General features: G+C 35.4%; 1 protein-coding gene across 1 annotated transcript in view; it reads right to left on the bottom strand.

Moving 5' to 3' along the window:
• LOC147707489 (CD109 antigen-like) overlaps positions 1-14,319 on the bottom strand; it is a 943,435-nt gene that overhangs the window by 889,327 nt on the left and 39,789 nt on the right. The window lies entirely within an intron of this gene.

Raw genomic sequence — 14,319 nt, 5'->3', positions numbered from 1 at the left:
ATTTTAAACTTACCTACATGATGTTGAGAAATCCAAGTTACAAAGAAAATAAAGCAATGAAAAAATAGCCCTTTTGCGTTCTCAAGTTTAAACTAGGAATTGAAGACCTATACAATTACTACACACTGGGTCATGCAGACTGATTCATGAATATGGACACATTCCAAGGCTTTTAATGCACAGACAGAAGTGCCTTGATGCAAGTCAACAAGACTATTACATTCTGTGTGCAACTACATCACTACAGTATTGAACAGCCTGTGAAAAAAAGTCGTGAAGTACTTTCCAATGGCGGAGACATCACATCCCTCCCCCCCAGGCCTCTATTCACCAGGTGCCCTTCTCCAGAGTTTCCCATTCAAAACACTTCTTACACCATCTGTTTACCAGCGAGCTCCGGCCCGCCCTCTGTCCCTGTCCCCTGGGTATAGGAGTACTGGTGATAGTAAAAACAACAAAATGCTCCCATCTGTCAGGTAGAAGGAAAATAATGAATAAGCAGGCAAGGCGTCAGTATCACTTAATCTCTACGCACCTGAAACAAACTGTATAAAAATGCCCACAAAAATTGATCTGACATTGTGTAATGTGACTAGATCTCATGTAAAGCGCTCTAAAACCTTTGGGTTGTTCGAGCTCATATTATATAATAGAAAATGTCTCACAGTTCCTGGGGAGCAACGGTGAATGTGCTTTGAAGTTAGAGCTCTGAGATTAGGAGCATGACAGGAAGAAGCATCGGGGTGGGCATGCAGCGACATGGGAGGAGGTGAAAGGGACAAATGCTGCTCCCATTTGTCAGGTAGAGGGGAACGTCCAGGCATGCAGACTCCTAAAGCGGCCACAATGATAAAGATGAAGCGCAGTGGCCATGAAGCGGGCACCCTGCTGATCAAGCCAAGCAGTACAGGAGCACTTGTGGGAAGTGCTCGTTCAGGTGCACTGCCTACTAAATTGGCATCAATGATGAAAGATGAAGGGTGGCAGCTGTGAAGCAGGCACTGTGCTGATCAAGTCAAACAAAACACAAACATTTGTTGTAAGTGCATGTTGAGAATTAAATAAATAGTTCTTGAGCCAGGAACTAAAATAGCACAAGTGGAAGTCTGCAAGTGATGGGGACTTGCTCCATGGGAGGGAGCAAACAACAAAAAGGAGGAACAAACAGGAATAAATACCCACTTGGAAGCAAGGAATTTTAAAGGACACTGAAACAAACAAATGAAAAGTAGTTGGCTGGTTGTAAGCTCACAAAGTATATATACAACATGTCCGAGAGACAATGCAACCACTGTCCAGGCTCGACCTAAAAATTAGACTTATATTACATTGTGGCGGTTAAGGTGTGAGGCATTTGCTGCACTTGATATATACGGATACCATACCCTCTGTTAATGTATTTAATGGGTGTTGTAAATGTTTCATATTCTGCGTTTTCCTCTAGTAAACTAAGAATAAAACAAGGAATTGGTGTAGTCTGCAAAGAATTCGATATGGATCGAAATTCAATGCTTAATTCCTTGGGAAAATTCAACAGGGTTGAATAGGTGCTGTATTTACAGCATTCCTTGGATTTTCAATCCACGTTAAAAAAATAGAATACCTTGAGGTTGCACACTTCCGTTTCCCACTAACTACTTTTTGCACAGAAACTGGAATTCAGCCCCATCTCAAACTCCTAGCGATAAATTATTTACCATGTTGCCAGAGCATTTTTTGGTCAAGTGGAGCATATTTGAAAATGTTTGTCTAATTAACCATAGCAAATCTTACACATTTATGTTTTTCCACTTGTATTTTTATTTTCGTGACAGGGCAGTGATGCTCCCAAACAAGCAGGTGAATAAATTTGAAGCTGGAAACATTGTGCTCCAATAAATGTTATATTTTTTGCTTTCTATGTTACGTACAACTCCTCATTTTACTCATGTGGATGTTTGAAATCAGAGATTCATCACAGTCACTGAGCTGTAGATCCGCAAGTGCTATATTTATCTCTGTCTTTAGCCATACTGCCTAACAAAGCAGTGCCTTTTTCTAAACAAATATGCGGCCTACTCAACATTTGCATGAAAACCTGATGCAGTCATGAATAGGTTGATCTCGTTTACTTAAAGAATGTGTCTTTTTTATTGTAATCTGTAGTGTCTTGGCTCTTTCTCCCTGGCGATTGTGCTGTTTTCCAATGCAGGGTGATGTTTCCACTCCGCATCTAAGATAAAATGTGCATCAAGGAGGCCTGGGTGTGATGCGCTGGGAACCTTTAATGTAGAGAAGTGTGGCTCAATGGTTAGAGCGGCAGACCCTGATGCAGAGGTCTGGCCCGGGACCGGGGTTCAATTCCCGCCTCTGCAGGTCTTGGGCTCAATTTCCTTGGATCTGATCATTCTCGCCTCGGTGCCTATTCTAATCATCATGGGTCCCACTCTGCAACTCTGGGCAATAGCTTGCTTAATCTTCACAATGGCCCCAACAGTGCTGGGATGCCAGCTTCACCTTGGGGGTGGGTGCCCAGGAGTGGACATTTCACAGGGAAAAGCTAGGAAGGGTTCCACAGCGGTATGCGTACAGCGCCAGGAAACCCCAGTTGGGGTATAAGTGCGCTTTACAAGTACAAATTAATTTCATTTCATTTCATAGAGGAGGGTGGACCTTTCTCTCAGGCCTGGTCATCTGGCCAATCAAAAGCAGCCCTGGGAAAAAATGCTCCAACCAGCCATGTCCCTTTCCTGTCCTTACTCTATCTCTCTCTCCTTCTCTTCGCTCCCTCTCCTTCTGTTGCTATTAAAGTGCCCCTGTGCCTGCTGCAATTAACCTCAGAAAGTGAGAGAGGCAACAGAAGTTGCCCTGGGCTTTGAAAACGGGCATCCTATGACTACAGCATACAGGGAAAATTACCAATTAAATAAAAGGCCAGTCGAGTCCTACTAGATCCAAAGAACGTCGGGTAACACAAAGTCTAAACTGTACGATTCCTTTCCTGTGAAAGCTATAGGAGGAAAAGCCACTGAAAACTTTGCTCGGCTCTAGCCTGAAGCCTGGCTCTGGCTTAGCTCAAAGTCCTGTTGGATCCTCGAGTTCTTAATGAGCAGAGCTTTCATGTAGCATCTGCCTCTCTCCACCCAGGATGTGTTGTTATGGCCGGAGGTGCCGACCATGAAACTCGGGAACCAGTTTTGAGTCTCGACATCAGCTCAACATCATGGGATTCTGGGTGGATCACTTAATCTCCCAAAGCCTGTAAACAATGCATGTAATGTTCAAGCAAAACCTATAATATGCATGAGAAAATGAGACAAAATGCGAAGGTGATAAAAGCCTGGTAATGGGGAAACAAATGGCGGAATCAGTGCAGATGCACAAATTACCAATATTATTCTCCATGTGTAGGTGTATACATTGTAATGGTCTCTTTTTCCAAGGGCGTAACACAGGCCACTCCAGCCCCTGTGGTGCAAATTGTCTCCAATGCTTCAGGAGCACCATTTCAGCCTACGGCCAATGGACATCTTTGAGATCTGGTAGACTTAAGGGCCCCTCATTACATTCAATAAGGGGGGTCCAATCATTTTGCAATATGCATGAGTAGATCTGGAATTCTTGTTGATGCATTCCAGATCTACTCATACTATTGTTATTAGTAATTTTTAAACCGTTAACACCAATGTGCTACAAATCTGGTATCGGACCCTTATTTGTGAGCAGAACCTCCATCGTCAGACACTGCACATGAGCGTAATGATTTCATGAAATATATTGCAATCTACCCATCATTTTTTTGCTTACATAACTGCAACGCACTATGTACAATGGGTATGCCCAGATGTGGGTCCCATGATATCTGTGTTATTGAAACAAGCTTCACGCTATTCAACAGCCCCAATTGGGGTACAATCAGTCTTGGCTTGCTGTGTTCAGGTTCAGAAAGGGTCTGGTTTGGCAGTTAGGGCTGGACTGTTCCTACTGAAAGAGGACCACGGTTGGTTTGTGTATGGGTGGATCTAATCTGAGGGGCCATGGTGGTCTGTGATTAGGCTGAGTAATTAATTACCAGTGGCTGAAATTAATTCAAGCATTCCACCCATCACTTTTTTGTTTACTTCAATTATACAAACTGGTCGTAACTTTCAAACATGTAGATGGAGCGTTCACATTTTTAGATACATGCTTCTGGTATCTTGAATAAACTTTATCCATTCATAAGACACCCTCATGCTCTGAATGTGTTTAGTTAATTGAACCTGACTTTTCACCAACTCCAAGTTTTACTGATGCATCACATAATCTTCAAAATAGTTATCTTATGTTGATTAGGCCTCAGCAGTGATGCTATCAGCTTGGCAAAGTTGAAACCTATGAATACACCAATTTGTAAGTATAAATGGAATTTGACAATGCCTAGTTAAAACATGTTGCACCTTTTAGAGAAGTAGGGGTTATTTCCCCTAAGTGCAGCACTTGCTAGTTCTGGTATAGGTGCAACCGAAGGCCTGTGATGTTTACATTACATTATGAAATCCCATTACTCCGATTTCTTCACCCTCCTCCTCCCAAGCTTTATCATTGAGGAAAGCCTCCTCTCCATGCAGCACCTTCCAAACACGGGCAACACTTGCCTACATATTTTTGCTTTATATTTTTTCACTCTAGCCCATATAAGAGCACCCTTCCCATAATTCCTAGTAGTACACACCCAGCATCCTGCCGAATTTGTATTTAAAGGAGAGGAAGTGTTGGACAGGTCTGGGATGGGGAGGAATAAATCAGTGTATTGGCATTATCCAATGTAATAATAATATTGGCTTCTCATTCTTCGTTCTTGTACCTACCCCTCTATTTGAAGACACAGCCGAGCAAATGCAGCTTTAGGAATGGAACTAAACAAACAGCAAATACACGCGAAATAAAGTAACACCTCATTTATTTTTACAAACATAATCATAATTCATCCTACTTTTAATGCATGAGACAAAACACAAGTACCAGGCGACATTTGCTGTGGCAAACCTAAACTCAAACGATAGTGATTCTCAAACGTCAAAGGCAGTGCCTTGAGACCCTCACGGGTATGTAGTGCGCTTTACAAATTATTGATTGAAAGGATCAGCCCGGGAGGCTGCCGGCCCAAAACGCAGCCATGCCTCTTGGTGGACCGTCCGTGAACTTTCCCTGGAAACTCTTAGCCCCTCAAATCATAAGCTAAAGAAATGGTAGATTAGATCGCCCTACTGAATGTTCTAGAACCAGGTTTTAACCCCTGTTGACCAAAACCCCCTGACAGGTTAACAAAACGACGCACAGGGGCTGTGCATTCCAAATAAAGAGAAATAACCCTAACACACATCCAAGGATTGTAAAACGTGTTCTCGAGTGAAAGAGGATTAAGACGAAAAACTGGAAAAAACACTTTTTAATCTGTGTCAAATATTGAGTGCCTTAAGAAGGAAACTCATTCACCTCTTTCTTTCCTGCTTCTTTCTTTCTATAATCCTTTGCCTAATTTCACAGCAAGTCAATGTAGAGAGGATTAGCTAAACATATGTTAGACCTGTAAGCCCTAGGGTGGTCTATCCTGTTTTTTTTGCCCTTTTGCCTTGTTTTTTCCACCATCTTTTTTTGTTGGACCTAGGTCTCTGGGCGCCTTACCTCTTCCAATCAGTGCTGAGGTGCAGGTGCTCTCTCCCAACAACATGGCTGCCACAGGTCCCTGCTACTGCGGAGTGGCCTTTTTAGACCAAAGTAGTCAGGAGCAGGCTGGGACATTAAGATACAGTAACCCTGCCATCCCACCCTTTCTCCCCATAGCCTAGAATGTGGAAGCTCCTGGAACCTTCCGGAATAGGGGATGGGTTACACGTTGCCGCCTTTGGAGAGTGGTCACCTTACCTAGGGGTATAAGGGGAAAGGAGGGAAACCTGCCTGTCAGTTAGGGAATCACTGGACCTGGGGAACCTCTGCAGGAGTTTAGACGGTTGGGCCTAGGGGAAGAACCTAGACCACTGGAACTGACTGGGTCTAGGCACTGCTTTCTAAGTTAGGTGAGGGACTCTGCCAGCCCACTGATCTGGCCTAGCGTTGGGGAACCCAGGGAACCACCTCCAGTGAGCCAAGGGAAACCATCCTTCTTCTAAACCACCAACTCAACCCCCCCTTCTTTCCCCTCCCAAGCAACTCCCCCCTCCCCCCCCCGCCCCCCGGGGGAGGGCAAAACCCTCTGGAGGTAGCGGGCTGCCAAAGAGCCTGGCCATATCAGAGTGGCTGCCCCGTGTCTGCCCCCGTAGGAGTCCAGAGTTGGGCCCTGTTGGCCTGGATTAACCCTGTGGTGGGCCTAATTAGTACTGCAAGGTCCCGGAGCAAGGGGAAAAGGAACTAAGGCCCCTTGAACTGGGCATTAGCCTAATTGTTGACTGTTTTGGGCCTAAAGTGACCCCTGGCTAGGGGAGAGTTCTTTACAACCAGCCCTGTAGTAGGGAACTGTGTTCCTGTTGTTGGAGGTGCCAGTTAAGTAGGGGTTTGTGCATTTAATGAACCTCATGCCTAAGAGATGTCCTTTTGGCCTGACCATGGGCCTGAAACACTGTTTATGTTGCGGGGACACCCCTTAGGCCCCTGTTGAGCTGCTTTAAAGGACACCCTTTCACCAGAAATGGTTTATAATGAAAGTAGTTTTATGAAATGTTGTTGCCTATGCCTATACGCTGAAATGTTGCCTGATTTTTAAGGAATGTTGTTGTCTAGCTTGCCCATACATATAGCGAGGGAGGTAATCAGACATAATATCGATAAAATATTATCGACAAGACATAATATCGAAGTTTTTATATCGAAGGTAGATAATATAGAAATATAAAAATATCGAATACAAAAATATCGTAATCAGTAAGTATGATAAAATATCGAAAGCAAGAATATTGTTACACAAAATATCGACAATAAAAAATATCATTTTATAGTGGGGAAAAAAAATTAAAGTAGTAAAAAAATGTAATGACATTAGAAAAAAGTAATAATCAAAAATATTTTAATACTAAAAAAAAATATATAAATAATAAAATAATTTTTAAAAAACATATCTAGTTTTAGGAGCGGGTTATTGGGTTTATAGGGGATAAGGGTAGGGAGTGTTTTAAAATATATTTAAAAAAATATAAAAAAATAAAATTAAAAAATATTTACATTTATTATATTTATTAATAAAAATATTAATAAAAAAACATTTCTAGTTTTAGGAGCAAGTTATTGGATTAATAAGGCATAAGGGTGGGGAGTGTTTTAAAATATATTTAAAAAATATAAAAAAAATTATTAAATAATGTAATTATATTTATTAATAAAAATATTAATTAAAAAAATATCTAGTTTTAGGAGCGGATTATTGGGTTAATAGGGGATAAGGGTGGGGAGTCTTTTAAAATATATTTAACACAATATAAAAATAAAATAAAAAATTATTAATTAATTTTAATATATTTATTAATAAAAATATTAATAAAAATACATATCTAGTTTTAGGAGCGGGTTATAGGGTTAATAGGGAATAAGGGTGGGGAGTGTTTGAATATAAATGTTAAAAAATATAAAACATTTAAAAAAAGTATTAAATATTATTAATATATTTTTACATAAAATTAATATGAAATAAACATATCTAGTTTAAGGAGTGGGTTATTGGGTTAATAGGGGATAAGGGTGGGGATTGTTTTAAAAAATATGTATAAAAAGTATTACAAATGTATTACAATTAATAATTGTTTTTTCAATATTTTAATACAAAATTATAAATAATAATATTTATTGATGATAAAATAAAATTTAATTATTATTTTTATTTTATTAAAATGTATTAATATTACATACAAATCATTAGGAGAGGGTAATTGTGTTTATAGGGGATAAGGGTGGTAGTGTAATATCAAACATTTACTAAAAATATTTTACATAAATTATAGTAATTATAATATAATTATTGTCCAGCACCTACTTCAATTTAATGTAGATTGGAGTTGGAATAGTAATTATTAATTAATTAGTGTCCTGCACCTACTTCAATTTTAAGTACACTGGAGTGGGAATAGTAAATTATATTTTATTTGTGTCTAGTACCTACTTAAATGTAATATAGAATGGACTTGGAATAGTAATTAATAACTAATTAGTGTCCAGCATCTACTTCAATTTAATGTAGACTAGAGTTGGAATAGTAATTATTAAATAATTAGTGTCCAGCACCTACTAAAATTTAATGAAGACTGGAGTTGGAATATTAATTATTAATTAATTAGTGTCCAGCATCTACTTCAATTTAATGTAGACTGGAGTTGGAATAGTAATTATTAAATAATTAGTGTCCAGCACCTACTTCAATTTAATGTAGACTGGAGTTGGAATAGTAATTATTATTTAATTAGTGTCCAGCACCTAATTCAATTAAATGTAGACTGGAGTTGGAATAGTAATTATTAATTAATTAGTGTGCAGCACCTACTTCAATTTAATGTAGACTGGAGTTGGAATAGTAATTATTAAATAATTAGTGTCCAGCACCAACTTCAATATAATGTAGACTGGAGTTGGAATAGTAATTATTAATTAATTAGTGTCCAGCACCTACTTCAATTTAATGTAGACTGCAGTTGGAATAGTAATTATTAAATAATTAGTGTTCAGCACCTACTTCAATTTAATGTAGACTGGAGTTGGAATAGTAATTCTTAATTAATTAGTGTCCAGCACCTACTTCAATTTAATGTAGACTGGAGTTGGAATAGTAATTATTATTTAATTAGTGTCCAGTACCTACTTCAATTGAATGTAGACTGGAGTTGGAATAGTAATTATTAATTAATTAGTGTCCAGCACCTACTTCTATTAAATGTAGACTGGAGTTGGAATAGTAATTATTAATTAATTAGTGTCCAGCACCTACTTCAATTTAATGTAGACTGGAGTTGGAATAGTAATTATTAAATAATTAGTGTCCAGCACCTACTTCAATATAATGTAGACTGGAGTTGGAATAGTAATTATTAATTAATTAGTGTCCAGCACCTACTTCAATTTAATGTAGACTGGAGTTGGAATAGTAATTATTAAATAATTAGTGTCCAGCACCTACTTCAATTTAATGTAGACTGGAGTTGGAATAGTAATTATTAGTTAATTAGTGTCCAGCATCTACTTCAATTTAATGTAGACTGGAGTTGGGATAGTAATTATTATTTAATTAGTGTCCAGCACCTACTTCAATTTAATGTAGACTAGAGCTGGAATTGTAATTATTAATAAATAGTGTCCAGCACCGACTTCAATTAAATGTAGACTGGAGTTGGAATACTAATTATTAATTAATTAGTGTCCAGCACCTACTTCAATTTAATGTAGACTGGAGTTGGAATAGTAATTATTAAATAATTAGTGTCCAGCACCTACTTCAATATAATGTAGACTGGAGTTGGAATAGTAATTATTAAATAATTAGTGTCCAGCACCTACTTCAATTTAATGTAGACTGGAGTTGGAATAGTAATAATTAAATAATTAGTGTCCAGCACCTACTTCAATTTAATGTAGACTGGAGTTGGAATAGTAATTATTATTTAATTAGTGTACAGCACCTACTTCAATTTAATGTAGACTGGAGTTGGAATAGTAATTATTAATTAATTAGTGTCCAGCACCTACTTCAATTAAATGTAGACTGGAGTTGGAATAGTAATTATTAATTAATTAGTGTCCAGCACCTACTTCAATTTAATGTAGACTGGAGTTGGAATAGTAATTATTAATTAATTAGTGTCCAGCACCTACTTAAATTTAATGTAGACTGGAGTTGGAATAGTAATTATTAATTAATTAGTGTCCAGCACCTACTTTTATTTAATGTAGACTGGAGTGGGAATAGTCAGTTAAATGTTATTAATATCCTGTACCTAATTGGATTTTGCCAATAATAATATTGTGAGATTATAGTAATAACAAAATAAAAAAATTTCAACATGTTTGTAATAAAATATTTATTATGTTTTGTATTTTTAGCAGAGATAACTATTTAAATCATAATAAATTCACTTTGATGAAACATTTATATTTCTGATAATAATTTCCAAACACAATGACAATAAAATTAACAGAAGAAGAAGATAAAATACAATGGTTATATTTAATATGTAATTTTATTTTTTATAGTATTACATATTATATAGTAAATAAAATAAAAAAATAATAATAATATTATTACTATTATTAATAATTCTTTTAAGAATGAATTTTTAACATTTCAGTTTCTTTGACTTTTTTTACATTTCTATACATTGTTGTAATAAATATTATTTTTTTCATAATATTTATTTATAAACTTTTTATACATATTTGTAAATAATTTCATACTACCAAAAAAGTAACATTTTTTAGCAAATATTTGCAATTTTTAAATGATTTCAGGTAATTGTAAAAAATAATTTCTATTATATTTCTTACTTTGGACTATTTTATTACTTTTGGGTTCTTTATTTTGTAACAGGGTTAGGTCGTTTTGGGTCATTTGGATGAAGAGCAGCTTGCGGTTGGGAGAGACTTCACGTCGCTTCAGGTAAGGTTTATTTTATATGTTTTATGTGTATTTTAATGTACTTTTGAGAGTAGTGTGCTTCTATTTAGTGTTCTTATATGTGAGTGAGTTGTGTTTTACATTTTTAAAACGATTATTTCCGTGTGGTGGATACACGTAGTTTTACTTTGTTATAGGATTGTTTACAGTGTAACTTTATCTAGGTTTTAAGTTTATGTACTAGCAAAATTATGTTTTTACTAATGTTAGTACTTATTTATGTGTTGGTTAATCTGGGTGGGAATGTCTGTTTTCTATGTTTTTGTTATAGGTGTTCGCTATATCGGAAGTTCCATTTTTTTTTTTAAAGGAAGTGTTTGTTGGTTTTATTCACCACTGCTTTGCAAACACTTCTTTTAAGTTTTCGGTTTTCCTGGAGCGTTTCTTAAACTTTTTACTATTTTTCGGGTTTTTTATGGTTATTCGATGGCTCTTCACACCGTGGATTTGGTTATTTTGGAACAGTTGTATTTTTGCATTTTATTTTGGGTTACATTTGCACTACCTGGATTACTTTGGTGGAGAAGGACGTTATTGGATTTACAACATGATCGGTAAGTCATTTATGTTTGATCTTTTGTGGGTGGGTAATGTGATTATTAATATTGCATTGTTTAATAGTTATTATTTTTATTTAATGTGTGCATATATGTGATTAATATCTCTATATATTGCATACATTAAATACTTTTAAAAATCAAGTTTGAACTGTTATGCATATTTAGGTGATAGTTTTAGGGATTGCTTTGGTGTTGTTATTTATCCAGAGTAGGGTTTTGGCAATGATGTTTAAGTATTCAATGCCTTTTGTACTAGGGTATAATTTCACTTGCTCTTCTAGGTATTTGTGCATTTGCTTATTTTGTTTTGATGTTTTAGGGACTAGTTCAGTTATGGATTGGTCCATTCTGAATTCCTGGTAGCTTTTTTCTTTCTGTAGGCACTTAATAAAATGTTCTAGAGTTGGTTTTGTTCTGCCAGTTGATTGTATAAAGGCATTGTGCCAACCTTCTACTGCGTTGTTAGTTTTAGATTCTCCATTTAAGGTGCTTCTGTAAACGTTCCACCAGGGTATTAGGAATTTGGGGTTTCTTCTATGGCCAGATCTATGGAGTCTGCCTACCCAGGTGGCTTCAAAGTAGTCCAGAAATGGACTCAACTTTGCTTCATTTTGTTTGTAGAAGGGGCTGTCCATAAGAATGTTGTAGTGTTCTGCTACGTCTGTTTCTGGAACATAAGCCAGTGCTATGAGTTTTTTAATTTGGTATGCAAAAGATGAGTTAGTAGCATATTCTACACTTAAGGTAGTTTTTTGTAGATGTCTCCATAGACACTGGTTTACATGATAGTAGCAGCCTTGAATGCAGGTATGGGGGTGGATTTTTAGGATGGTGAAAAGCATTGCTTGCTCAAAATCTAGAATTATTTTTTCTGGAGAATAATCATTAGTTTTTTTGTTTTATTATATTTAATAATTCCATATATGTGGAACTATTTTTGTTTGGTAGTAGTGCATACAGTAGTGGTATGTTGCAGTTTTGGTAGAGGCTATGTACTGTGTATAATTGTAAAAATGGTTTGGGACAGATGTTAAAAGTCCCATTCATCATCCAATATTGGCTTTGCTGAAGTTTTACTAGATTCATATTGGTGCCAAAAATAATAAGTCTTTTGTCATTGTTTTCATTGTCGTAAATTATAAATGGTTGCTTGTTTAAAGTTATAATTTGGTTGGCATTTAAATTGATATCATGATATGTTCTGGGAGCTGGTGTGGTAGTAGTAGTAGCTTTTTTAGTTCGTGCTATAGTTCTTTTTAGGGAAAGAATATTTGGCATTTGGGTTGTTGCAGTTTTAGGGATTTTAGGAATTGCTTCTTTTAATATGACGTTGGTTTGTTTTTGGGAACCTGTACTTGCCTCTTTTATATTTTCCAATGCTGTTCTAACTTCAATTTCATTAACATTTGGTGGATGATTGTGTTCCCTAGTATACAGTACAGTAGCTTCTCTTGTTGTTGCCCTTCCATAACACTTGTTAGAATAATACTTACAACATTTCCAATTAACTTTCATGCTATATTGCTTTTCTTGTGTATAAGTGTAACCCATGTAGCACAGTAATAGCTTTCCTTTCTGGCTGATTACAAATTCTGCTCCTTCTGTCATTTTGTTGTTTGTATATCTAGAAAATATATATATAATAGTTAATGTCAAGGAAAATGTGTTTATAATTCTAAGTAAGTGATTATTACTAATGTATATACTTACGTGTTTTAGAAATCAGTGAAATCTTTTGATATGCTTTATTCTTTCGTTGTGGATACTGTTTTCTGATGTTGTTAGAGCTGTTAGGAAAAACATAAAAAGACTATATTAGTACCCAATTTTGTGTATATTTGCAATGTTACAGCTAATTTCTACAACAAAAGTGGATCCTAATAAGTGTAGGATTTTAGTTTACATTGTCAAGATACTTACTTATTTTGTTTTAGGTAGGGTTTTCCAGTATAGTTGTCTGTTCTTTTTGTGGAGAGTAGTTTGTAGTGTTATCTTAAAAAAAGGTACATATGTGTTAGAACATTCACCATGTTTGTAGGTTTTGAACAACTTAGCAGTTAATTATGTTCTTTAATATACTTACTTAGTGAGTTGATTTTTGGTATGCCGATTTCGGAGATCTGAATATTTCCAGTATATTTATCTGTAGTGTTAGCTGTGATAAAAAAAAAGATAATAGCAACTAATTAGAACAAGTGCTAATGTTTGTCGGTTTTTACCACATTGATTTCAGTTTACAAATACTTACTTAGTAATATTTAATGTAGAAATAGGAATAATGTTCTAGGTTCATTTGTAGTGTAGTTTTCAGTAGTAGAATCTGGAGAAAAAAAGAACATATGTGTGATAAATGTAATTGTTTGTTTGTGTTTAGAATATTTTACAAGTAAATTAAAAGTTACAATTTACTTACTTAGTTATTATTATCTGTAGTTTTTTGATCTTGTTCACAGTTGTTTTTTGTAGAATTTTCTCTAGTTGTAGTATCTATAAAAACATTTGTATATATAAATTATTAGCATGTTCAGTAGTAGTAATAGAAAAGGATCACTGGGTATTTAGCAGGTAAGTAATGTAGTAGCAGCTATTTACTTAGTGTTTAATTAATTTACTTACTTGGAAGATTTGCTTATATGTTGATAGTCTTGATGTTCTTGTTGGTGTGCTGCAATTCATCCAGAGATGTATCTCCTTCCGTGACTTTTAGCAAGTGGTTTGTGTTTTGGGTTTAATTGTTTATATAGAGGAGTGTCATTAGTACTTAATTTGCTATTGGTTGTTAAAAAAAATCAGTGTTTTGATTGGTTAGTTAGTATTTTTGAATTTCAGTTGTGAGTATTATGTAATAAAAGGGAAAATAAAAATAATTATATAATTATAAAAATAGCAGACAATAATTTTCTATGTGTAGGTTATATAATAGATAATATAGAATAGTTTAGAATATTTTATAAAAAAAATAAAAATGTTTAATTAAGTAGTGTGTATATATTTGGATAAAAAATAATAATATGTTAAAAAAATGTGCAAATATATGTATATAAACTGTCGATATATCTGAAAATCCGATATTATTGTTGACGATATTTTTGATGTCGATATTTTATTTAATGTGTATGTATTTTTAAGAAATCGATATTTATGTATACCGAT

The sequence above is a fragment of the Lissotriton vulgaris genome, chromosome 6 (assembly GCF_964263255.1).
Source record: "Lissotriton vulgaris chromosome 6, aLisVul1.2, whole genome shotgun sequence".
Classification (NCBI taxonomy): Eukaryota; Metazoa; Chordata; class Amphibia; order Caudata; family Salamandridae; genus Lissotriton; species Lissotriton vulgaris.
This window is presented reverse-complemented; position numbering and strand designations above follow the sequence as displayed.